Source organism: Bufo bufo, chromosome 4 (assembly GCF_905171765.1).
Source record: "Bufo bufo chromosome 4, aBufBuf1.1, whole genome shotgun sequence".
In the NCBI taxonomy this organism is placed as follows: Eukaryota; Metazoa; Chordata; class Amphibia; order Anura; family Bufonidae; genus Bufo; species Bufo bufo.
Window position 1 is genome coordinate 406234224 of NC_053392.1, and position 27763 is coordinate 406261986.

The window sequence follows — 27763 nt, forward strand, 5'->3', positions numbered from 1 at the left end:
GTGGACCAGTAAGCACGGTCATGGACGTTATATCTCCCTAACAGCACATTGGGTAAATGTAGTTGCAGCTGGGAGGATAGCAGTTTGGCGCATGTCCTTCCACCACAGAGGATTGCAGGGCGCTTCAGTTTGACTCCTGTTGCTTCCTCCTCCTACTCCACTTCCTCATCCTCTACCGGCTCCTCAATTAGTCAGCGTAACACCTCCACCACCACCTTCAGGACAGCCAGGGCTAAACGACAGCAGGCAGTTTTAAAACGTATCTGTTTACAGGGACAAACCCCACACCGCGCAGGAGCTGTGGACGGGCCTTGAACAACAGACCGATGAGTGGTTGGTGCCAGTGAGCCTCAAGCCCGGCCTGGTGGTGTGCGATAACGGGCAAAATCTCGTAGCAGCTCTGGGACTAGCCGGTTTGACGCACATCCCTTGCCTGGCGCATGTGCTGAGTTTGGTGGTGCAGAGATTCCTTAAACATTACCCCGATATGTCAGAGCTGCTGCATAAAGTGCGGCCGCCTGTGCGTGCTTTTGGCGTTCTCACCCTGCTGCTGCTCGCCTGTCAGCGCTGCTGCTGTAACTTCGGCCTTCTTGCTCACCGCCTCATATGGGACGTGCCCACAAGGTGGAACTCCACCTTGCACATGCTGGCCAGACTGTGCAAGCAGCAGCAGGCGATAGTGGAGTGTCAGCTGCAGCATGCACGGGTGAGTCACTCTGCGGAACAGCACCACTTCACCACCAATGACAAATGATAAAAAAAACGGTGGATGACACCATTATGGGGCATCTGTGGATGACAATGTTATGGGGGAACTGTGGATGACACTGTTATGGGCATCTGTGGATGACACGCTGTTATGGGGATCTGTGGATGACACACTGTTATGGGGCATCTGTGGATGACACCGTTATGGGGCATCTGTGGATGACACCGTTATGGGGCATTTGTGGATGACACCGTTATGGGGCATCTGTGGATGACACAGTTATGGGGGAACTGTGGATGACACTGTTATGGGTATCTGTGGATGACACACTGTTATGGGGCATCTGTGGATGACACACTGTTATGGGGCATCTGTGGATAACACACTGTTATGGGGCATATGTGGATGACACCATTATGGGGCATCTGTGGATTACACCATTATGGGGGAACTGTGGATGACACTGTTATGGGCATCTGTGGATGACACACTGTAATGGGGATCTGTGGATGACACACTGTTATGGGGCATCTGTGGATAGCACACTGTTATGGGGCATCTGTGGATGACACCGTTATGGGGCATCTGTGGATGACACCGTTATGGGGGAACTGTGGATGACACTGTTATGGGCATCTGTGGATGACAAACTGTTATGGGGGATCTGTGGATGACACAGATGCCCCATAACAGTGTGTCATCCACAGATGCCCATAACGGTGTCATCCACAGATGCCCATAACGGTGTTATCCGCAGATGCCCATAACGGTGTCATCCGCAGATGCCCCATAACAGTGTGTCATCCACAGATGCCCCATAACAGTGTGTCATCCACAGATCCCCATAACAGTGTGTCATCCACAGATGCCCATAACAGTGTATTGTGTATTGACTATCGGGAATTGAACAAGATCACCATTAAGAATCAATATTCCCTTCCTTTAATCCCCAATCTGTTCAATCAGGTTCTGGGGGCTTCATGGTTTTCCAAACTCGATTTGAGAGGAGCATTCAATTTAGTTCGAATTAAAGAAGGGGACGAATAGAAAACTGCTTTTAACACTCTGGAACGATATTTTGAATATTTGGTCATGCCTTTTGGGCTTAGTAATGCTCCTGCAGTTTTTCAAAATTTCATGAATGACATTTTCAGGGAATTTATTGTCAAATATATGATTGTGTATCTTGATGATATTTAGATTTTTTTCTTCGAGTTGGGATTCTCATGTTATGCATATCAGACAATTACTTGATAGTCAAAAAAAAAATCAACTATCTGCTAAGTTAGAAAAATACATTTTTGGGGTACAAGAAATTTTGTATCTTGGCTATGTCCTCACTCCACACATGTTTAAAATGGATCATGGTAAGGTACAAGCTATTTTAGACTGAGTGAGACCGTCATACCTGAAAGCCTTACAGCGCTTATTAGGGTTCTCCAATTATTACTGTAAGTTTATAAAAAAAATTACTAAGAAGGGGGCGGATCTTGTTAACTGGCCTTTGGAGGCCATGAGGGTTTTGTCAAAAAAATGAATAAAAAAATAAATAAAATATAAATATATGTAATCCAGCAGTGGTCTCAACTTGGATCAATGTAACTGTTGGATTCCAAATTACCTATATCGACAAATAGTGCCACTCCCCAAATTGGATAGCAAATGTATGAATATATAAATGCTCATTTTTCTATTAAATGACTCTTTTGTTTATATAAGAGGTAGAAATACATTTTCTGCCAGAGAGTGGGGGTTACTCACTTCCACTAAATGACACAAAACAAGTCTTAAAAGGAATAAAATGCTAGGATAAAATGTAATGAGAGAAATAAAATAGTGTTCATGGTGATGCAGGCTCAACGCGTTTCGGGGTTTTAGTAAAGATAACCCCTTCCTCAGGAGCAGATTAACCACAACCTTTGGAGGCCATTGAAGCCTTCGAAACCCTTAAAAGATCTTTTAGGAATGCCCCAGTCTTGATTCAGCCGGATCAAGAGAAACCTTTCATAGTAGAGGTGAATGCTTCTGAGGATGGGGTGGGGGCTGTTCTTTCCTAGGGACCCTCTAACCTCACTAATTTAAGACCTTGTGCATTTTTCTCACGCAAGTCCTCTCCCACTTAGAGGAACTATGATATTGGTAATCGGGAATTGTTAGCCATCAAATGGGCTTTTGAGGAGTGGAGACATTTTTTAGAGGGGCCAAACATTGTATCACTGTTGTCACTGACCATAAAAATTTATGGTTTCTTGAGTCTGCGAAAAGGCAGAATCCTCGTCAAGCTAGATGGGCATTATTCTTCACGCGTTTTAACTTCTCTATTACTTTTAGACCAGGAAGTAAGAATGTGAAGGCTGATGCCTTGTCTCGAAGTTTTGTGCTCTTCAGCCCCCTGACATTCCTCCTGAACCCATCTTACCAGCTAACATCATTGTGGCAGCATTATCTGTGGATCTTATATTGAGGCAGAGCAACATCTAGCTCTGGCACAGACACCTACAGAAAAGTTTTTTACTGAGCATTTCCGTCTCCGACTGCTTGGTGAGTGTCATGATTCTGTTTTTTGTGGGCATACCGGTATTAAGGGCACCAGAGAACTCGTGTCCAGGTCTTATTGGTGGCCCACGTTATCTAGGGATGTCAGGTCTTATGTCTCTGCTTGCGAGGTATGTGCCAAGTCCAAGACTCCCAGAACGCGTCCTGCTGGTGAGTTACGACCACTACCCATTCCTAGTAAACCCTAGTCACACATTTCTATGGATTTCATTACTGACTTGCCACTCTCTGAGGGTAAGTCAGTGGTTTGGGTAGTGGTCGATAGATTTAGTAAAATGGTACACTTCGTTCCTCTAGCCAAGCTCCCGAATGCCAAGACTCTTACTTCTGTGTTCATGGAACAAGTGGTACGATTGCATGGAGTACCTGAAAACATTGTGTCTGACAGGGGTGTCCAGTTTGTCTCCAAATTTTGGAGAGCTTTTTTTTTTGAGATGTGAGATATCTTTGTCCTTTTCATCAGCTTTTCATCCCGAGACCAATGGACAAACTGAACGTCTTAATCAGGCTGTTGAACAATTTCTAAGATCTTACATCTCTGATAACCAGCAGTTATGGGTAAAATACCTCCCTTTGGTGGAGTTCACCATTGATAAACGTGTGAACTCTTCCACTGGGGTGTATCCATTTTTATGCAATTTTGGTTTCCACCCTCGATTTAATTCTGGTTCATCTGTTCCTTCACCTAACCCTGAAGCTGATAGGGTAACGTCAGAACTGTGCACAGTCTGGGCTCGGGTTCAACTGAACCTGGAAAAAGCTCAGGTGGATCAGAGAATTAAGGCTCACAGTAAACGTTCCAGAGGAGTGGACTTTCAGGTTGGAGAAAAGGTTTGGTTGTCCACAAAAAATTTGGCACTAAAGGTGTCGTCCAGGAAGTTTGCACCACGTTTTATTGGTCCATATGAGATCCTCGATGTTATTAATCCCGTATCTTTTAGGTTGAAGCTGCCAGATTTGTTCCGTATTCACAATGTATTTCACAAATCATTGATAAGAAGTATGTTTTGCCCGTAATTCCATTGCAGGCAGCCCCTCTCCCGGTACAGGCTGATGATCAAAATGAATTTGTCATTTCTAAAATCATTGACGTCAGGAGAGTTCGAAACTCATTTCAATACCTGGTTCATTGGAAGGGTTATGGACCTGAGGAAAGGTCCTGGTTACCAGTGAATAGAATTCATGCGACTAGGTTGATTAAAAAATTTCTCCCTTCTCAGTGCCGCCGGCGCCCTGCGGCTAGTATGGAGCGAGGACGTGCGATGTGTCCTCGTCTCCACAGCAACGGGGGGTGGGCAGGACCCGGCCGCACTCACCTCCTTAGCGCAGTCGGTGTCCTCCACTCCCATGGCAACTGTAAGGAGTCCGAGCGCCGAGCCGAGCACTCGGCTGGTTTCAGGGGAATGGGTCATGTGGCGCTGGCCACGTCACATGACTCGTCTTCCCCACTATATATACAGGCAACCTGCTGACCACAGGTTGCCTATGAATAAGGTCCTATCCAGTGTTCCTTAGTGTGATTCCGTGGCTTTTGACTCTTGACTGGTTTATCGTCTCCGTCCTTGCTTACTCCTTGTATCTGCTTCGCTTCTCCTGGTTTTTAACTTTGGCTTGTTTTTGACCTGTCTTTGCTTGTCCTACTGTAGTTTACTCCTGGTTCTGACTCGACTTGTTGACCATTCTATGTTTGTCTGTCTTGTTTGTCCCTCCGCACTTACCAAGGGTAGGGAACGCCGCCCAGTTGTGCTCCATTACCTAGGACGGATAGTGCAAGTAGGCAGGGACAGGGGTGTGGGTGGAGTCAGTGGTGCACAATCCCCTCCCCTTCTTTGTGACACTGATGTTGTAGGCAGTAAGGACATCGCGGCACCCAGAGACGAACAGGGAGCAGTGAGTACAGCCACCACCAGGAACGCTTAACTCACTGTTCCCTGATGCATACCAGTGAGCACTTCAGTAATGGAAGTTCTCATTAGTCTTTCCTCTATACGCACTACTATTCCCCTCCCCCCTCACTTTTGGGGGGGAAAAGTGTGTTTTATAAAGCAAAAAATCACAATAAGAAAGCTACACTGCCATGCAAAGGGTTAAACAGTTAAAAATGGTCACCAGTTGTGATAGACTCTATTTGACTATAGATAATAAAAATAGACACAAATACCTAAAGCTAAACCGATAAATGGCTATGTTTTGTTCTCCTGAATTGAAGAACAGTATGTATTTTAATATAATTATTAACAATTTTTTTATTATTATTAATTTAAGAGAAAAAAAGAAAAAAGTTAACTAAGAAATATTAAGGACTAATAGTAACTTCTTCAGGACCTAGCCATTTTTCACCTGCAAATCTGACATGTGTCACTTTAAGTGGCAATAACTTTGGAACACTTTTATTTATTCAAGCCATTCTGAGAAAGTTTTCTTCTGATATATTGTACGTCTTCATAGTGATAAACTTGATTCACCTTTATATATAAAACAATACAAAATGTATGGTAAGTTTGGAAAAATTTGAAATGTTCAAAATTTTAATGTCTCTGCTATTAAGCCGGATAGTGATATCTAGTGCTAAGCGAATCAAAGTATCCAAAATTTGACGCAAATCCGAATTTCCGCGCGCTTCATGGTAACAAATCGTTTTTTCCTAAAATGGCAGCTACAAGTGTTACAAAGTGAAAGTAAGAATCCCAGGAACGCGAGATCACCCATAATGCCATGCATCCAGCCAATCAGCAAATTTTATTAAGCCTTGATTCTCAAATTTGCATGAATAACCTGTCTTGTTCTACTGTTATTGGGGTGTCCAACTTATTTAATACGTAACCAATTCTATTAGGCCTTTATTTTTTAAATTGAGGTGAATAACCTGTCTCATTTAACTGGTATTAGTAGTGTTGAGTGCATCGAAGCATCGAAGTAGAATTCGATCCAAAGTTTAGGAAATATTTTACTTGTTACAAAGTGAAAGTAAGAATCCCGGGAACACAATATCACCCATAATGCCATGCAAACAGACAATCAGCAGCTAGCCAGTCCCTGTGATGTCACAGCCCCAGTGTCAGCCATTTCATTGTGAGCTGAGCATACGGAGAGACAGCGCTAGGGACAGTGTTCAAGAAGCCTTTAATGATGAAATATTGGATAGGGAGAGTGCCAGTCAGAGTGCAAGAAGATCATAGGGAGAATTTTTACATACTGTAGGGCGAGCAGAGGGAGAGCATAGGGAGGCTGTGCAGGGTCTGTAATCTTTTTTTTCTGATAATTTTTATAGAGTTTTCATAGCATACAAAAATGACAACAACAACCCGTGCCAAAGCACGGTATTCCAGAGCACAGAAGGAGATTGAAAGTACAGTATTTAACATTGATATCCCTCTAAACCTGCAACCCTTAACCCCCCGTGCAGCAACCACCAGCAAATAAAAAAAAAGAGAAAAATAAAAAAATATAAATAGATAATGGATCTCTCAATGGTCCCCATTATACTATCAAACAGGCATTGGCCCCTACTTAGGCCTCAGCCCTCAGTTATAGAGGGTAAAATCTCATTTCAGTCATTTCCAATATACTAAGATTGTATGCTTCTGATTCTAAGGCAGACAGTCCATAATACTCTATCCATGTGTGCCATTGGTCAATGTATCTTTTTTGTATTCCCCTTTTAATAAAAATTACTTTTTTTATTTTGAGTAACCTCGAGATTCTTTTCAAGAGGGCACAAATAGTAGGAGCCTCCGGGTCTATCCAAAGAGATGCTATTAGTTTTCTAGCCTGGTATAACACCTTTGCTATTGCCATCTTATCACCAATCCGACAGGGGTAGGTTGTCCACATATCCCAACACATATATTAAGGGATTCTGTGGTATAGAGACCTGGTAAACTCTTCTGAGTTCATTCATCACCACAGACCAAAAGACTAACAGCTTTGGGCAGCTCCAAAAAATATGTAATAAATCTGCCAGGGTTCCTGCACATCGTGAACATTGAGCCATGTCACGTGCCTCAATTTTATATAAGAAATACTGGGTATGGCACACTCTATGGAGTAAAAACAGTTGGGAAACATGCTGTGCAAGACTGATGGATAGTTGCTTAGTTTGTTGTAGCACCCATTGCCAAACATCGAGAGATTATTCCCCAACATCCTGCATTCATGAGTTTATGACTTCCTGTAAATAAGAGGCTTGTTTACTCTTTCATTGTCTGTACACCACCCTGTGTAGGGCACAGAGCTATCTAATTGAACATTGTCCACCTTGATTAATAGATAAGCAATTCCATTAGGCCTTAATTCTCAAATTGGAATGATTAAGCTGTGTAATTTAACTGTTATTGGGGTGTCCACTGTGTTAAATAAATAAGTAATTCTATTACAACTTGATTCCCAAATTGGTGTGAATAAGCTGTCTAATACTACTGTTATTGGGGTGCCCACCTTGTTTAATAGATAAGCAATTCTATTATGCATTGATTCTCAAATTGGGGTGAGTAAGCTGTTGAATAATAATGTTATTGGGGTGTCCACCTTGTTTAATAGATAAGCAATACCATTAGGCATTTTCCAATGTTCTTAATGCAGGGAGAGACTGCAGGAATTATTCCACAGTATTGAAGACGAACAGGGTTCAGTAGGGGAGTTTACAGCCTGGGTAATCGGAAAAAATCCTATTACACCTTGCTGCACTAACTGCGGATCCTAATTGCCATTATACAGCTCTGTAATTCCAGCAAACCATTCTTGTTATTGAAGTGTTACAGCCATTAACAGGGTTTATTACAAGGAAATATTTTTATGTCTTATTTGCCCTTGTGCAGTGCAGTTATATGTTCTAAAGCATTTTTTGGCTTGTATTAGTGGAAAAAAAGGGCTTCTTAGCAGTTGTGTGGTGAAATGAGAAATGACAGCCCTTTTGGCGTGTATTAGTGGCAAAAAAAATATATATTATTTGCCGTTCAGCGGTGCAGTTATATGTACTAAAGCCCTTTTTGGCGTGTATTAGTGGCACAAAGATATATATTATTTGCTATTTAGTGGTGCAGGTTTATGTTCTAAAGCCCTTTTTGGCGTGTATTAGTGGCAAAAAAATATATATTATTTGCCGTTCACTGATGCAGTTATATGTTCTAAAGCCCTTTTTGGCATCTATTAGTGGCAAAAAATATATATTATTTTGCCTTCAGAGGTGCAGTTATATGTTCTAAAACCCTTTTTGGTGTCTATTAGTGGCAAAAAATATATATTATTTACCGTTCAGCGGTGCAGTTATATGTTCTAAAGCCTTTTGTGGGTTGTAAAAGGAGAAAAAAATAAGGGCCTATTTGCCATTTAGCGGTGCAGTTATATGTTCGAAAGCCCTTTTTGGCGTGTATTAGTGGCCAAAAAATATATATTATTTGCAGTTCACTGATGCAGTTATATGTTCTAAAGCCCTTTTTGGCATGTATTAGTGGCAAAAAATATATATATTATTTGCCATTCAGTGGTGCAGTTGTATGTTCTAAAGTCTTTTGTGGCGTGTATAAGTGGAAAAAAAATAAGGGCCTATTTACCGTCCAGTGGTGCAGTTATATGTTCTAAGCCCTTTTTGGTGTGTATGAGTGGCACAAAAATACACTGCTCAAAAAAATAAAGGGAACACAAAAATAACACATCCTAGATCTGAATTAATTAAATATTCTTCGGAAATACTTTCTTCTTTACATAGTTGAATGTGCTGACAACAAAATCACACAAATAAAAAAAAAATGGAAATAAAAATTTTTAACCCATGGAGGTCTGGATTTGGAGTCACACTCAAAATTAAAGTGGAAAAACACACTACAGGCTGATCCAACTTTGATGTAATGTCCTTAAAACAAGTCAAAATGAGGCTCAGTAGTGTGTGTGGCGTCCACGTGCCTGTATGACCTCCCTACAACGCCTGTGCATGCTCCTGATGAGGTGGCGGACGGTCTCCTGAGGGATCTCTTCCCAGACCTGGACTAAAGCATCTGCCAACTCCTGGACAGTCTGTGGTGCAACGTGACGTTGGTGGATAGAACGAGACATGATGTCCCAGATGTGCTCAATTGGATTCAGGTCTGGGGAACGGGCGGGCCAACTGAGCAGACACATGCACATTTGTGGCCTGCTGGAGGTCATTTTGCAGGGCTCTGGCAGTGCTCCTCCTGTTCCTCCTTGCACAAAGGTGGAGGTAGCGGTCCTGATGCTTGGTTGTTGCCCTCCTACGGCCTCCTCCACGTCTCCTGATGTACTGGCCTGTCTCCTGGTAGCGCCTCCATGCTCTGGACACTACGCTGACAGACACAGCAAACCTTCTTGCCACAGCTCGCATTGATGTGCCATCCTGGATAAGTTGCACTACCTGAGCCACTTGTGTAAGTTGTAGACTCCGTCTCATGCTACCACTAGAGTGAAAGCACCGCCAGCATTCAAAAGTGACCAAAACATCAGCCAGGAAGCATAGGAACTGAGAAGTGATCTGTGGTCACCACCTGCAGAACCACTCCTTTATTGGGGGTGTCTTGCTAATTGCCTATAATTTCCACCTGTTGTCTATCCCATTTGCACAACAGCATGTGCAATTGATTGTCACTCAGTGTTGCTTCCTTAGTGGACAGTTTGATTTCACAGAAGTGGGATTGACTTGTTGTTACATTGTGTTGTTTAAGTGTTCCCTTTATTTTTTTGAGCAGTGTATATATTATTTGCTATTTAGTGGTGCAGTTATATGTTCCAAAGCCCTTTTTGGCATCTATTAGTGGCCAAAATATATATATTATTTGCCCTTCAGAGGTGCAGTTATATGTTCTAAAGCCCCTTTTGGCGTCTATTAGTGGCAAAAAATATATATTATTTGCCGTTCAGCGGTGAGCAAAAAAAAAAATATATTATTTGCTATTTAGTGGTGCAGTTATATATTCCAAAGCCCTTTTTGGCGTGTATTAGTGGCCAAAAAATATATATTTTTTGCCCTTCAGAGGTGCAGTTATATGTTATAAAGCCCTTTTTGGCGTGTATTAGTGGCCAAAAAATATATATTATTTGCCCTTCAGAGGTGCAGTTATATGTTCTAAAGCCCTTTTTGGCATCTATTAGTGGCAAAAAATTATATATTATTTGCCGTTCAGTGGTGCAGAAATATGTTCTAAAGCCTTTTGTGGAGTGCATAAGTGGAAAAAAGTAAGAGCCTATTTGCCGTTCAGCGGTTCAGTTATATGTTATAAAGCCCTTTTTGGCGTGTATTAGTGGAAAAAATATATATTATTTGCAGTTCAGAGGTGCAGTTATATGTTCTAAAGCCTTTTTTGTCATGTATTAGTGGCACAAAAATATATATTATTTGCCGTTCAGTGGTGCAGTTATATGTTCTAAAGCCCTTTTTGGCGTGTATTAGTGGCAAAAAATATATATATTATTTGCCATTCAGTGGTGCAGTTGTATGTTCTAAAGTCTTTTGTGGCATGTATAAGTGGAAAAAATAAGGGCCTATTTACCGTCCAGTGGTGCAGTTATATGTTCTAAAGCCCTTTTTGGCGTGTATTAGCAGCCAAAAAATATATATTATTTGCCCTTCAGAGGTGCAGTTATATGTTCTATAGCCCTTTTTAGCGTCTATTAGTGGCAAAAAATATATATTATTTTCCGTTCAGCGGTGCAGCTATATGTTCTAAAGCCTTTTGTGGCTTGTAAAAGGGGAAAAAATAAGGGTCTATTTGCCATTCAGCAGTGCTGTTATATGTTCTAAAGCCCTTTTTGGCATGTATTAGTGGCAAAAAAATATATATTATTTGCCGTTCACTGATGCAGTTATATGTTCTAAAGCCCTTTTTGGCATCTATTAGTGGCACAAAAAATATATTATTTGCCCTTCAGAGGTGCAGTTATATGTTCTAAAGCCCTTTTTGGCGTGTATTAGTGGCAAAAAATATATATATTATTTGCCATTCAGCGGTGCAGTTGTATGTTCTAAAGCCTTTTGTGGCATGCATAAGTTGAAAAAAATAAGGGCCTATTTACCGTTCAGTGGTGCAGTTATATGTTCTAACCCCTTTTTCGCGTGTATGAGTGGCACAAAAATATATATTATTTGCCGTTCAGTGGTGCAGAAATATGTTCTAAAGCCTTTTGTAGACTGCATAAGTGGAAAAAAGTAAGAGCCTATTTGCCGTTCAGCGGTGCAGTTATATGTTCTAAAGCCCTTTTTGGCGTGTATTAGTGGGAAAAAAATATATTATTTGCAGTTCAGATGTGCAGTTATATGTTCTAAAGCCTTTTTTGTCATGTATTAGTGGCACAAAAATATATATTATTTGAGGTTCAGTGGTGCAGTTATATGTTCTAAAGCCCTTTTTGGCGTGTATTAGTGGCAAAAAATACACTGCTCAAAAAAATAAAGGGAACACAAAAATAACACATCCTAGATCTAAATTAATAAATTATTTCTCTGAAATACTTTGTTCTTTACATAGTTGAATGTGCTGACAACAAAATCACACAAAAATAAAAAAATGGAAATCAAATTTTTTAACCCATGGAGGTCTGGATTTGGAGTCACACTCAAAATTAAAGTGGAAAAACACACTACAGGCTGATCCAACTTTGATGTACTGTCCTTAAAACAAGTCAAAATGAGGCTCAGTAGTGTGTGTGGCCTCCACGTGCCTGTATGACCTCCCTACAACGCCTGTGCATGCTCCTGATGAGGTGGCGGACGGTCTCCTGAGGGATCTCCTCCCAGACCTGGACTAAAGCATCTGCCAACTCCTGGACAGTCTGTGGTGCAACGTGACGTTGGTGGATAGAGCGAGACATGATGTCCCAGATGTGCTCAATTGGATTCAGGTCTGGGGAACGGGCGGGTCAGTCCATAGCATCAATGCCTTCGTCTTGCAGGAACTGCTGACACACTCCAGCCACATGAGGTCTAGCATTGTCTTGCATTAGGAGGAAGCCAGGGCCAACCGCACCAGCATATGGTCTCACAAGGGGTCTGAGGATCTCATCTCGGTACCTAATGGCAGTCAGGCTACCTCTGGCGAGCACATGGAGGGCTGTGCGGCCCTCCAAATAAATGCCACCCCACACCATTACTGACCCAATGCCAAACCAGTCATGCTGGAGGATGTTGCAGGCAGCAGAACGTTCTCCACGGTGTCTCCAGACTATGTCACATCTGTCACATGTGCTCAGTGTGAACCTGCTTTCATCTGTGAAGAGCACAGGGCGTCAGTGGCGAATTTGCCAATCTTGCTGTTCTCTGGCAAATGCCAAACGTCCTGCACGGTGTTGGGCTGTAAGCACAACCCCCACCTGTGGACGTCGGGCCCTCATATCACCCTTATGGAGTCTGTTTCTGACCGTTTGAGCAGACACATGCACATTTGTGGCCTGCTGGAGGTCATTTTGCAGGGCTCTGGCAGTGCTCCTCCTGTTCCTCCTTGCACAAAGGTGAAGGTAGCGGTCCTGCTGCTGGGTTGTTGCCCTCCTACGGCCTCCTGCACGTCTCCTGATGTACTGGCCTGTCTCCTGGTAGTGCCTCCATGCTCTGGACACTACGCTGACAGACACAGCAAACCTTCTTGCCACAGCTCGCATTGATGTGCCATCCTGGATAAGCTGCACTTGAGCCACTTGTGTGGGTTGTAGACTCCGTCTCATGCTACCACTAGAGTGAAAGCACCGCCAGCATTCAAAAGTGACCAAAACATCAGCCAGGATGCATAGGAACTGAGAAGTGGTCTGTGGTTACCACCTGCAGAACCACTCCTTTATTGGGGGTGTCTTGCTAATTGCCTATAATTTCCACCTATTGTCTATCCCATTTGCACAACAGCATGTGAAATTGATTGTCACTCAGTGTTGCTTCCTAAGTGGACAGTTTGATTTCACAGAAGTGTGATTGACTTGGAGTTACATTGTGTTGTTTAAGTGTTCCCTTTATTTTTTTGAGCAGTGTATATATATTATTTGCCATTCAGTGGTGCAGTTGTATGTTCTAAAGTCTTTTGTGGCATGTATAAGTGGAAAAAATTAGTGCCTATTTACCGTCCAGTGGTGCAGTTATACATGCCAAAAAGGGCTATAGAACATATAACTGCACCACTAAATAGCAAATAATATATATTTTTGTGCCACTCATACATGCCAAAAAGGGCTATAGAACATATGAGTGGCACAAAAATATATATTATTTGCTATTTAGTGGTGCAGTTATATGTTCTAAAGCCCTTTTTGGCGTGTATTAGTAGCCAAAAAATATATATTATTTGCCCTTCAGAGGTGCAGTTATATGTTCTATAGCCCTTTTTAGCGTCTATTAGTGGCAAAAAATATATATTATTTGCCATTCAGCAGTGCAGTTATATGTTCTAAAGCCCTTTTTGGCGTGTATTAGTGGCAAAAAAATATATATTATTTGCCGTTCACTGATGCAGTTATATGTTCTAAAGCCCTTTTTGGCATCTATTAGTGGCACAAAAAATATATTATTTGCCCTTCAGAGGTGCAGTTATATGTTCTAAAGCTGTTTTTGGCGTGTATTAGTGGCAAAAAATATATATATTATTTGCCATTCAGCGGTGCAGTTATATGTTCTAAGCCCTTTTTCGCGTGTATGAGTGGCACAAAAATATATATAATTTTTTGCCGTTCAGCGGTGCAGTTATATGTTTTAAAGCCTTTTTTGGAGTGTATAAGTGGAAAAAAGTAAGGGCCCATTTACCGTTCAGTGGTGCAGTTATATGTTCTAAGCCCTTTTTCGCGTGTATGAGTGGCACAAAAATATATATAATTTTTTGCCGTTCAGCGGTGCAGTTATATGTTTTAAAGCCTTTTTTGGAGTGTATAAGTGGAAAAAAGTAAGGGCCCATTTGCCGTTCAGCGGTGCAGTTATATTTTATAATGCCCTTTTTGGCTTGTATTAGTGGCAAAAAAAAATATATTATTTGCAGTTCAGCGGTGCAGTTATATGTTCTAAAGCCCTTTATGGCGTGTATTAGTAGGGGAAAAAAAGGCTTATTAGCTGTTGTGTGGTGAAGTGAGAAAATTACAGACTTTTTTGGGGTGTTTTAATTTCCTTTTTATTTATTTATTTGATCTAACAGTATGTCAGACTCAGAAGTGTCAGGCCCTGCACAAGGGAGTGGCAGAGGCCTAAATGTTTCTGGCACAGATTGTAGCAGAATAAGGGGGTATGGAAGCAGGAGTCGCAGTGAGAGGCCTGAGCTCCCGTTGTAATCTAGCGGTTGTGTCTTGACCAGCAAGCCAGCAGTTCTTGAATGGTTGACTAGGTCATCCACTTCTTCCTAAATGACATTAGATACCCCCAGCCAAGAGTCAGTGGGTTTGTCAGACACAAACCTTAGTTGGCATGGCCCGGGAGCAGGCCCTGTGCCCTCACCTGTCCTCAACCTGCCTCTGTCCTTTTCTTTTCCGAGAATTATTATATGCTGTGAGCTCAGCACCACTATACAGTGAGGACGAGCTACTAGAGGACAGTCTGCAGCTACTGGCCAGCCAATATGTGGACGAGACATCTGCCACTTCCTCCAGTAGGCAGCAAGTAGTGATGAGGCGAGTGGCGTGGGAGCTGGTGTTGCAAGCTTTCAGGCTCCTGACCCAGAGACCGTTGAGGAGGATATCAGTGACGTGCAGACAGTACTCAATGATGATGATGTAGCTGATCGCACTTGGGAGTGGGGTGAATTAGGGGCTTCATCATCATCGGGAGAAGAGAGTGGCAGCTTGCCCATAAGGCAGCAGCGGAGCCAGCAAGTCGCTAGCGTGGCCGGGAGTCAGCAGGGTGGCATCAGTGGGAGGTCGGGAGCCAAACTTGCCGGGGTACACCACCCTCTTCGCAGGAGCCCACCTGTTGGGAAAATAGTGGTGTAGGGATTCACAGAAGCAGTGGCGGTAGCAGTTAGTCACTGCGGAGTGTTGGGGGTAAAATCACCTACTCGGTGGTGTGGCAGTTTTTTGTTAAGAGGAGGTAAACAAGGCCATTTGTAGAAGAAGGTGAAGGGTGGCAAGGGTGCCAATGTTGGCACCACGGCTCTGCGTCAACATAAGCAGCGTCACCATAAAGTGGCCTGGGATAACCGTGGCTCCAATTTGGTAGTCCAGCCTGCCGCAGCAACCGTTGCTGGTTCTGCAGTCCCTCCCTTTCTAAGTGGTGGACTCTGCACCTTTCAGAGAACTGATGGCTTGTGCCGAGCCGAGGTGGAGAGTCCCAAGCCGTAATTTCTTTGCCAAAAAGGCAGTACTAGCCTTGCACACATATGTAGAACAGAAGGTGAGACAGTCCTTGAGCCTGTCGGTGTCTGCCAAAGTGCACGGCAGCACCTACGTGTGGAGCTGTAACTATGGTCAGGGACAATACATGTACTTTACAGCCCACTGGGTGAATGTGGTTCCTGCACAGCCACACCAGCAACTTGGCCAGGTGACTCCGCTCCTCCATGTTGTCACGCCGTTGGTCCTGCGACAATGTCCGCCTCTGCCTCCTCATCCTTCACCGTGTCCTCAGCCTCCACTGCAAGGACAATTCACAGTGCCCCTCCAGCATACCACATGTGCAGGGCATGGCAGTGTCACTCTGTTCTACTTCTAGTTTGCCTGGGCGAACGGAGTCACACAGGGGAGGAACTGCTCCGTGTCCTTCAGCAAAAAATTGAATCCTGGCTCAAAATCAGAACCATGGTGACCAATAACAGGAAGGACATGGTGTCGGCGCTGCGTGAAGGAGGGCTGAACCATGCACCCTGCATGGCACACGTGTTCAATCTGTTTGTCAAGCAGTTCCTGAAGTCTTCCACCCATCTGCAAGACATCCTAAAAATTTCCAGGCATGCACTTCAGCCACTCATGCACCGCAAAGCACATCCTCCTTGAGCTGCAGCAGCAGAACGGCATCCCCCAACATAGGCTGATATACGACGTTTCCAGCCATTGGAATTCCATCCTCCATATGTTGGACCGACTATACGAACAGAGAAAGGCCATAAATGATTTCTTGATGATCGAAGCGGACAGGAGTACTCCTCTGTTTAACTTCGATGTCAACCAGTGACAGCTCATGCGTGACACCTGCCGTTTGTTTTGTTAGTCGCCAGGACTACGGGATGAACAACGTCATTCCACTGCTTATTGTCCTGGAACAGATGCTGGTAAATCTGGTTGGTCACGGGACTGGTGACGTGGCGCCTAGATCTCATGGCCACACGGGACTGGAGCACAAGCAATGTGTTGCGAAATGGGTGGTTTTTCTACACAGGTGACAGGAGAGGAGCAGCCAGAGAAGCTACATGGCAATGACGAAGACGAGGCAGAGGACCCAGACACACCGTGGCAGTATGCAGTGGAGATGGAGGCAGGGAGTCCCTCTGAGTCACTTGCACAAATGGCCCGATGCATGCTTACTTGCTTGCGTAGTGACAGCCGAATTGTCACCATTCGGCAGACTTCTGGCTCTCCACCTTGTTGGACCCTCGCTACTGGTCCAAAATGGGGGCCTTTTTTACACCTGATGAGAGGGATTACAAACTGAACTACTATAGAGACATCCTATGTAGTCAGTTGGCCACTGTCTATCTGCCCCATCGTCCATCCTCTCGCAGGTCTGACCAGGGGGGGCCCTTTGCACTCACGTTCCTCTGCCATGGCTGCTGTGGCAGGGTGGGGGGGTTGGAGCAGTTCCAGCTCCATCAGCAGCAACTTGAGTCTAGAGTCGCTAATGAGCAGCTTTCTTTACCCGCCTAGTGAAGAAACTACTCACCAGCAGCAGCAGCTAGACCTGGAGCAGGACCTGAACCAGCAGGTGGTGGCATACTTGGACAGCACACTGCCACCTCATATTGAAGATCCCCTGGATGACTGGGCAGTCCAACTGGATTTGTGGTTGCAACTGGCAGAGTTTGCTTTGGAAAAGCTGTCCTGCCAGGCCAGTAGTGTGACATCAGAGCGGGTGTTTATTGCGGCGGGGACCATAGTTACCCCAAGAAGAACTCGCCTGTCCACCCAAAATGTGGAGAGACTGACCTTCGTCAAGATGAGTCAGGCATGGATCAGCCAGGATTTCCACCCACCAATGCCTGATGCATCAGACTAGATCATCCATGGTGCAACACCAACACTTTGACTTTTGGCTACCTGCCTCAGCTACTATTCTGATGCTGCCACCTGCCTGATGCCACACATCTGATGCCAAGTGCTCCTTCTTTCACCCACCATCTTCAGCGAGTACTGGTATTGCCACCCACCTCGCCACTCTATCACTGGGTCACTAAACTACTGTCTACTGTCGTCTCCTGATGCTGCTGCCACCTCCACACTATGTCATCTTGCCACTCTGTGGTCTCCTGATGCTTCTGCCACCTACACACTGTGTCACCTTGTCACTCTGTGGTCTCCTGATGCAGCTGCCACCTCCACACTATGTCACCTTGGCACTCTGTGGTCTCCTGATGCTGCTGCCACCTCCACATTATGTCACCTTGCAACTATGTGATCTCCTGATGCTGCTGCTACCTCAACACTTTGTTAACTTGCCACTCTGTGGCCTCCTGAAGCTGCTGCTGCTACCTCCACACTGTCATTGTGCCACCCTGTGGCCTCCTCCTGATGCTGCTGCCACCACCTCCACACTGTCATTGTGCCACCCTGTGGCCTTCTCCTGATGCTGCTACCTCCACACTCTGCCATTGTGCAACTCTGTGGCCTCCTGATGCTGCCGCCAGCTCCACACTGTCATTGTGCCACCCTGTGGCCTCTTCCTGATGCTGCGGCTGCCGCCAGCTCCTCACTCTGTCATTGTGCCACTCTGTGGCCTCCTGATGCTGCTGATGCCACCTCCACACGGTCATTGTGCCACTCTGTGGCCTCCTCCTGATGGAGCTGCTGCCACCTCCACACTGTCATTGTGCCACTCTGTGGCATCCTCCTGATGCTGCTGCCACCTCCACACTGTCTTTAGGCCAATCTGTGGTCTCCTCATGCTGCTACCACCTAACCACAATGTCATAGGGCCACTCTGTGGACTTCTCATGCGGTTCCCACCCTCCCCACTTCATGACTGGGCCACTATTTTGCCTTTCGGCCTGGCTGACACCATAATTTATTTGACCCTTCTTCTGATCTGTCAGAAGGAAGGAAAAATGAGACGCACAACAGATCATGTCTATGTAACAGCTGTAAGGCCTGCATGACATGGTCTCTATTTTGCATCAGAAATGGCTTATGATTTGGTAGCTAAAAGCAGGAGTGGGTACAAAACACAGAAGACATGCAAATATTGCATTCACGTGTCATCCCTATTTTGTATCCACTCCTGTTTTTTTGGGCTTTAGAAATACTGATGGATTACTGACCAAATGATGACCGAAAGCGGATGCTTCACAGACAGGATCTGTTTTTTGGGGGTTATTGTTCTGACGAATCAGAGGAAGGGCAAAATAATCAGTGACGTCAACACAAACTTACTGCTGACACCCTGTCCACTCTGTTGGGGGGGCTCTACTTGTATAAGTGTTTAATAGAACAGGTTCTGTAGACATCTATGTGGAATTAGCTGCCGACGATGTAAAAGGAGTGCACTTCTTTTGACGCTAACAATGACCTGTTAGGCTGAGTTCACACTTGAGTTATTTGGTCAAATTTAGCCCTGCAACTGCCCAAATAAGTGAAGTGTGCAATGATTCTAAGAGCGACGCCTGTCATCTGCATGTCATACTGACTGACAGTATTGTTTCATTACCACAGTAGACTACCTATGCGTGTTACTGCAAGGCACAGTGTTCTACACCACTATAAAGGCTCTCTGCAGCCAAGAAATAGCAGTTTTTTAACGCAATTCACCACGAATAAATTCGGATATAGCCAACTTTTCGGAAAATTCCTCGAACCGGACGATTTTTTCTTAAATGCGCTCATCTCTAATACTGGAACCTTTTTAATAGTTATTACTTTACATTTCCCATATGTCTACTTTATGTTTGGATCATTTTGTGATTGCCATTTTATTTTTGGGAACGTTAGAAGGCTTAGAAATTTCGAAGCAAATCTTGAAATTTTTCAGAAAATTTTCAAAACCCACTTTTTAAGGACCAGTTCAGATCTGAAGTCACTTTGTGGGACTTACTTAAAAGAAACCAACCAAAAATGACCCATTTTGGAAACTACACCCCTCAAGGTATTCATCTGACAGGTTAGATCATGTGCTATTTTTATAGAGCAGGTTGTCTCCATATTTTGGGAGCCATTGTTTTTTTTTGTTTTTTTGGGCGACTATCTTATGTAGGACCTCATTTTTTTCGGGATGACATGACGGTTTGATTGGTACTATTTTAGGGTGCATATAACTTTTTGATCGCTTGGTACTACACTTTTTATGATGTAAGGTGACAAAAATGGCTTTTTTTATACAGTTTTTATTTGTTATTTTTTTACGGTGTTCACCTGAGGGGTTAGGTCAAGTGATATTTTTATAGAGCTGGTTGTTACGGACATAGTGATACCTAATATGTATCCTTTTTTTTTTTTTTTATTTCACTTTAACACAATAATAGCATATTTGAAACAAAGAAAATTATGTTTAAGTGCCTCTATGTTCTGAAAGCTATAGTTTTTTTATTTTTTGAGAGATTTTCTTATGTAGGGATCATTTTTTGCGGGGTGAGGTGATGGTTTTATTGGTATCATTTTGTGGGACATACGCCTTTTTGATTGCTTGGTGTTGCACTTTTTGTTATGTAAGGTGACAAAAAATGATTGTTTTAACACAGTTTTTATTTTCTTTTTTCTACGGCGTTCAGGTAAGTGGGTGGATCATGTGATATTTTTATAGAGCCGGTCGTTAAGGATGCGGCAATACCCAATATGTCAGTTTTTTTACAATTTTATGTGGGGGGTTTTGGGAAATGTAATTTCACTTTTTTTTTTCATTTTCTTTAACTTATGAAAAACAATATTTACTTTTTATTTTTGTTCCACTTTGGTACTTCAACTTCTGGGGTCTGATCCCCTCTGCAATGCATTACAATACAACCTGTATCGTAATGCATTGGCTGTCAGCTTTTATGCTGACAGCCTGCCTGTGAGACCCAGCCTAAGAGCTGGATCTCACAGCCTTCCATTAAAGACACTGTTACAAATTCCCAGTGGGTTCTCGTTACTTTGAATTCATATGCTTTTTATTCCATAAAGGTATATCCAAACAGAAGGACGCGTTTCGACCCATCCAGCCTTTATCATCTAACATGGTAAATTAAATTATAACCTTAAATACAATTGTCTGTGCGATGACGTCAAATGCCCACAATAGGCGGTAATTTAGAACAGCCAATCAAATATCAAATAGTGATGAGCGGCAGGGGCCATATTCGAATTCGCGATATTTCGCGAATATTTTGTAGAATATTCGCAAATTCGAATATTCGTTATATTCTACGATTTTTTTTTACTTGAAAAATCGGCAAGGTAATGATCGTGTAATATGCAAATTTTCGTCATGCGGATTTTAGTAATGCAAATTTTTAGAGCGATTTTTTCAACTTACAACTATTAGACAAAGAAGATTATAGCACTATATTAGCTAAATTGCTCTATATTCATTTTTTTTTTCGAATATTCGCTATATTGCTATATATTCTTGTTTTAGAATATTACGAAGTTATAGCAATATAGCAAATATTTAGACAAAAACCGAATATAGAGCAATTTAGCTAATATAGTGCTATAATCTTCTTTGTCCAATAGTTGTAAGTTGAAAAAAATCGCAATAAAAATTTGCATTACAAAAATTTGCATTACAAAAATTTGCATTACAAAAATTTGCAAACAACACTACTCCTAAAGTCAAATATACTGCAGCCTTCTCATTGGCCCACAAGCTAGAAGCAGAGAGGGATCATGTGTACTGATTAAAAAAAAAATCAAATATTCGAAATTACGAATATATATCACTATATTCGAAATATTCGTGAGTTTTTGAAGTACCTATATTCGCGATAAAAATTTGAAATTAGAATATTCGTGATCAACACTAATATCAAACAGAATATAAACATAAAGAAAATATTTACACAAATACAAACATATATAGACATATAGATATCGCTAACTTGCAGTGAATCATCTTGGATTTGTTGTCTGGTAAAAATAAAGATAAATACAGTTATATAACCTCGCCCTAAATGCGCAATCTCATATTCCCTATTCAATCCTCTAGGTTGTAATGTGCTCAGGGTGTAGATCCAAAGACTTCCCTGCGCAATAATTGGCTTTTAATGTCACCTCCTCTTTTTTGTCTTTTAACTTGAAACACCTGAAACCTGAGCTGAGAGATAGAATGATGAGCACTATGAAAAGGAGCAGGTAGGGGCAATAGTAAGTTACCAGTACGTATATTGGACTTGGACTTGCTTGCAGATACGATCCCTCACTGGTTGTATGGTATCACCAATATAGCATAAACCACAAGGACATTTAATCAAATACAGTTGTGTTCAAAATTATTCAACCCCCAATGCTGTAAAGGGTTTTAGGGAATTTAGTGTTAATTTGTAATTGTGTTCAGAATGAAATCTTACAAGGACTTTTTAAAGAACCAAATGCAACTAAAATGACATCAATTGTTTTTGTAATACAGTATTAAATGTTTTTTTTGTGATTTCTTCATTGACACAATTATTCAACCCCTTAAAGACTACCACTCTTAAGAACAGAGGTTCATTCAAGTGTTTTCGATCAGGTATTGAAAACACCTGTGGATGTCAAGGAGCAGCAATCAAGCATAATAAGCATCAATTAGGCAGATTTAAAAGGACTGTGATACTCAGCTCCTTCTAGACATTTACTTGTGTGTTTACAAACATGGTGAAGTCAAGCGAATGGTCCAGGAAGACAAGAGAAGAGGTGATTTATCTTCACAGGAAGGGCAATGGCTATAAGAAGATTGCAAAGATGTTAAACATACCGAAAGACACCATAGGAAGCATCATTCGCAAATTCAAGGCAAAGGGCACTGTTGAAATGCTACCTGGTCGTGGCAGAAAGAAGATGCTGACTTCGACTGCTGTGCGCTACCTGAAGCGCAAAGTGGAGAAAAGTCCCCGTGTGACTGCTGAGGAACTGAAAAAAGATTTGTCAGATGTGGGTACTGAAGTTTCTGCTCAGACAATAAGGCGCACACTGCGTAATGAAGGCCTCCATGCCAGAACTCCGAGGCGCACCCCCTTGCTGTCTCCAAAGAATAAGAATAGTCGACTGCAGTATGCCAAAAGTCATGTGGACAAACCACAAAAGTTTTGGGATAGTGTTCTGTGGACTGATGAAACAAAATTAGAACTGTTTGGGCCCATGGATCAACGCTATGTTTGGAGGAGGAAGAACAAGGCCTATGAAGAAAAGAACACCTTGCCTACTGTGAAGCATAGCGGGGGGGTCAATCATGCTTTGGGGCTGTTTTGCTTCTACAGGTACAGGGAAGCTTCAGCGTGTGCAAGATACCATGAATTCTCTTCAGTACCAGGAGATATTGAATGAAAATGTGATGCAGTCCGTCACAAACCTGAGGCTTGGGAGACGATGGACCTTTCAACAGGACAATGATCCCAAGCATACCTCCAAGTCCACTAGAGCATGGTTGCAGATTAAAGGCTGGAACATTTTGAAGTGGCCATCGCAGTCACCAGACTTAAATCCGATTGAGAACCTCTGGTGGGACTTAAAGAAAGCAGTTGCAGTGCGCAAGCCTAAGAATGTGACTGAACTGGAGGCTTTTGCCCATGAAGAATGGGCGAAGATACCCGTAGATCGCTGCAAGACACTTGTGTCAAGCTATGCTTCACGTTTAAAAGCTGTTATAACTGGAAAAGGATGTTGTACTAAGTACTAAGATTGAATGTCACTTGGGGGTTGAATAAAACTGATAATGATGTGAGCACAGAAAAGACATTTGTGGTTATTTCATTATAAATGTTATGTTATATTTATCTGACTTACAAGTGCCTCTTTGATTTAATTGTAAACAAGATGACTGAAATGATCAAAATCAATGTCAAACTGGCCAAAACACTCAATTTCAGTGGGGGTTGAATAATTTTGAACCCAACTGTACATCACATTAGTGGATTCACAGGTAAAAAAGCCTCTAATTTTAAAGGCCTTACCTGAATGCGGATGGTGGAAGGATTCTCCTTTAATTATATGCGAACATTGCGCACAGTGCAAAAAAGGGTAGGTACCATTCCTCTGTCTATCTATGGTCATCTAACCGGAGTCACTTTCATGGTGACAATGTCGGCATGGACTAGCTGGTCACGATAATTGGTACTCCACTTGTTACAAATCAAAGGAGGACTTTTAAATTCCAATATATGTGGGTATGATCTATGTAGCAGCGGCCAATGTCCACGGACAATGTATTCAAAGTGTTTATTAAAAGGATGAAACTTATGTGAAAATGAACACAGGGATCTTTCTTCTTATCCTCAGTCTGTATTGGAGCTACACTAGCTTCCTTCAATATTTGTGTAGGGTAACCCCTGGATTCAAATATCTCTAACATTTCCCCCATTCTCTTTTCCTTTGTCAATTTATCTGATACAATGTGTTTAACTCTCTGTATCTAGGATTTGGGAATGGCTTTTTTAAAGAATCCTTGATAATCACAGTGAGTGTTATGCAAGCGGGTATGGACCCACTGCGCCACTGACTTGGTATACTCTGGAGGGGCGTAACTAAGCCACTACCTGGTCTTCACTAGCTCCTCTGATGGTGAGAATAGGCTTGGGCCATTAGGGTAGTTGCCAGGGGCTACTCCCGAGCAGTCCCAGAGTCAGTGGCAGCTGACCAGGGGGTCAGAGTACTCGGTGCAAGCACCGAGGGGACTTGTATGGCCAGGAGGTTCCGGGTATGGACAGACGGCAATCAATCGAAATCAGTAAGCGAAGTCCGAGGTCAGAGGCAGGCGGCAAACAGGCAAAGTCCAGGAGTTCAATAAGCAAGGTCCAGTACACAGCGAAGCAGACAAGAGAGACACCTTAGCACTTGGAGATAGACAAGCTAAAACTATGAGGTTGCTTAGAAATCTTCCTGTAGTAGGAAGCGCCTTTAAATACCTCCTGCAATCCAGCCATAGGCTGTTGAGACAGGTGGCGTGTATGTGCGGCTTCATAGGTGAAGAGAGACACACATATGCAAGCTCAAACACCAGAACAAATCTCCAGCAGGAAGAATCCTGGAAGCATCCCCAAAATAGATTTTACCTCATAGACGTTCTCATCACTGACCGCAACAGGAGCTGAGATAGGTTTCTTGAAAAAACCATTCAGGATGACAGGTTTCAGCAGGGAGATGTGGAAGGAATTCGGTACCCGAAGAGAGGCCGGCAGCTTAAGTTTGTAGGAAACATCATTGATTTGCTCAAGAATTTCAAATGGACCGATGAAGAGTGGGCCCAATTTGTAAGAGGGTATTTTGAGCCAGATGTATTTGGAAGCACGCCACACTTTATCACCAGGACGGAACTTAGGCGAATCTCTACATCTTTTATCAGTGGCCTCCTTCATGCGCACAAAGCCTCTTTCAGAGCTTCCCTGGTCTCATCACAGATTTTAGATAATTCTCATGAGGTGGCATCTGCAGCAGGGATACCGGAAGAAGAAGACATCGGGAGTGGGATATTCGGTTGCTGGCCATAAACAACAAAAAATTGTGATTTATTAGAAGACTCGCTGACATGATTGTTGCACGAAAACTCAGCCCAAGGCAATAGTTCGACCCAGTTGTTGTGATGACTTTTAGTGAAGTGACACAAAAAGTTTGTTAGAATTTGGTTGACATGCTCCACCTGACTGTTGTACTGAGGCTGATACGCTGATGAGAAGTCCAGAGATACATTTAGTAGCTTAAAGAGAGCTCTCCAGAATTTAGACGTGAACTATACTCTTCTATCGGACACAATACGGAGTGGGAAGCTATGGAGACGAAAAATTTCTTTGCCAGTTAGGGCGCAGAAGGAAGTTCAGGCAGAGGAACAAAATGGGCAATTTTAGAGAAACGGTCAACCACTACCCAAATTACAGAACAACCGGAGGAAATGGGTAGATCCGTGATAAAGTACATGGCTATTTGTTGCCAGGGAACCTCAGGAAGAGGAAGCAGACGACCGGCTGGACATTGTTTGGGAGTCTTATTTTGCGCACAGGATGGACAAGAAGCTAAAAATTCTTGGATATCTTAAACCTGAAGGTTTTTTGCTGACCAGCATGACCCGCCACTTTAGATGAATGGCCCCATAGTAAGATTTGCTTTCTGAGAGACTCTGCAACAAACGTCTTTGCAGGAGGAATTTCAGATAGCTTGACAGGACAGGCTGGGATTTTTGCGGGATCAATGATGAATTGAGGCTCCTCCTCCCGGTCAGTGGAATCAAAGGATCTGGAAAGAGCATCTGCTTTGACATTCTTATCTTATATGAGCAATGAACAGGGACCATCAAGCTTGTCGAGGATTAAGTCTCTATGCAGACTCTAGGTAGGTGAGGTTCATGTGGTCGGTATAGATCACTACAGGATGACTGGCTCCTTCCAGAAGGTATTGCCATTTCTCCAATGCCATCTTGATGGACAACAACTCTGTCCCTATCGAGTAGTTGCGCTCAGGAGCGGAGAAGGCCCTGGAGAAGAAGTCACATGTTGTCATCTTACCTGAGGAAGATCTTTGTGAAAGCAATGCCCCAGCTCCAATAGACGATACATCCACGATACATCCACGATACATCCACCTCCAGGAAAAATGACTTACTGGCATCAGGATGATGGAGTACTGGAGCTGCAGAGAAAGCCTGTTCCAAGGCTTGAAAGGCTGATTCAGCCTCAGCAGTCCAATTTTGGGGATTCTCCCCTTTACGCGTCAAGGCTGAGATGGAGGCTGTCAAAGAAGAGAAGTTTACCCCAAACTGGCGGTAGTAGTTGGCGAACCCTAGGAAACGTTGAATAGCCTTTAAACCAGAAGGACGATGCCACTTCAAAATCGCAGACAGCTTTCCAGGATCCATCTGTAGGCCAGTATCAGATATTATGTACCCCAAAAATGGAAGCGAGGTTTGTTCGAAGATACAATTTTTCAAACTTGGCATACAGATGATTTTTTCTTAGCCTTTGAAGGACCAGATGAATCTGCTTCTGGTGAGTAGCCAAATCTGGAGAATAGACAAGGATAGCATCTAGATAAACCACAACACAAGAGAATAACAAGTCTCTGAAAATATTTTTAATGAGTTGTTGGAACACTGCATGAGCATTGCTTAGTCCAAAGCGCATCACGGGTGTTGAATGCTGTCTTCCACTCGTCCCCTTGACAAATTCGAATCAAGTTGTAATCTAATTTAGAGAAGATCTTAGCTCCTCTGAGGCAGTCAAACAACTCTGGAATAAGGGTAGGAGGGTATTTGTTCTTGATTGTGATTTTATTTAGGTCCCTGTAATCGATGCATGGTCGGAGAGAACCGTCTTTTTTTTTTTTACAAAGAAGAAGCCAGCGCCATCTGGAGAAGATGATTTCCGGATAAAATACTCTGTCAAGATTTTCTTTAATATAATCAGACATGGTATGTGTCTCTGCAGGTGACAGAGGATAAATTCGACCACAGGGAGGCGAAGAACCAGGATCAATCGGGCTATCATAGGGCCTGTGTGGAGGTAACATCTTATCGAAGACGTCGGCATAGGCATGGCATGCTACAGGCAAATCTTCAAGATTTGGTGGTACCCGAGGTAACTGAGCAGGCTGAACAGGAGAAAGACACTTCCCAAGGTAGTACTGTCCCCAACAAAGCACCTCTCCAGACTTTCAATCAAGAACAGGTTCATGGGTACAGAGCCATGGTAGCCCCAAGAGGAGAGGATGAAGAATCAAGAACAAAATTTCTTCTGTATTAAGAGCTCCTACCTGTAGTTTCACATGTTCAGTAGTAAATTGTACGGACTCAGATAGAGCCCTTCCATCGACAGATGACACCATCAATGGTACTCTGCAGGTGTCGGACTGAAATACGATATCAATCCACTATGGCTTGCTGCAGGAAGTTTCCTGCCGATCCGGAATCCAGAAGAGCCGTCTGCGTGAACCGATTATCTCCAAACTACAAAGTTGCCTGCAGAGTCAGGGGTGGAGAGGACTTTCTTCACCTAGGGCCACCTCTCCAATGGACACTAGGCTCGGGAGTTTCCTGCCTTCAGGGGACAAGCACTAGGCACATTATCAGAACCACCACAATAGAAACAAAGTCCTTTGGCACAGCGGTGATTATGTTCCTGTTCAGTCAGTCTAACTCGTTCGACCTGCATGGGCTCAGGAACTGCAGACAACATGGAAGGCAGATGGTTAGGAGCTTGCTGAAAAGAAGACGTCAGGCGAAAAGTTCTCCTCTCACGTGCCACTTCTCTGGCACGTTCCTGGAACCGTAAATCAATTCAAGTAGTCAGGGAGATGAGG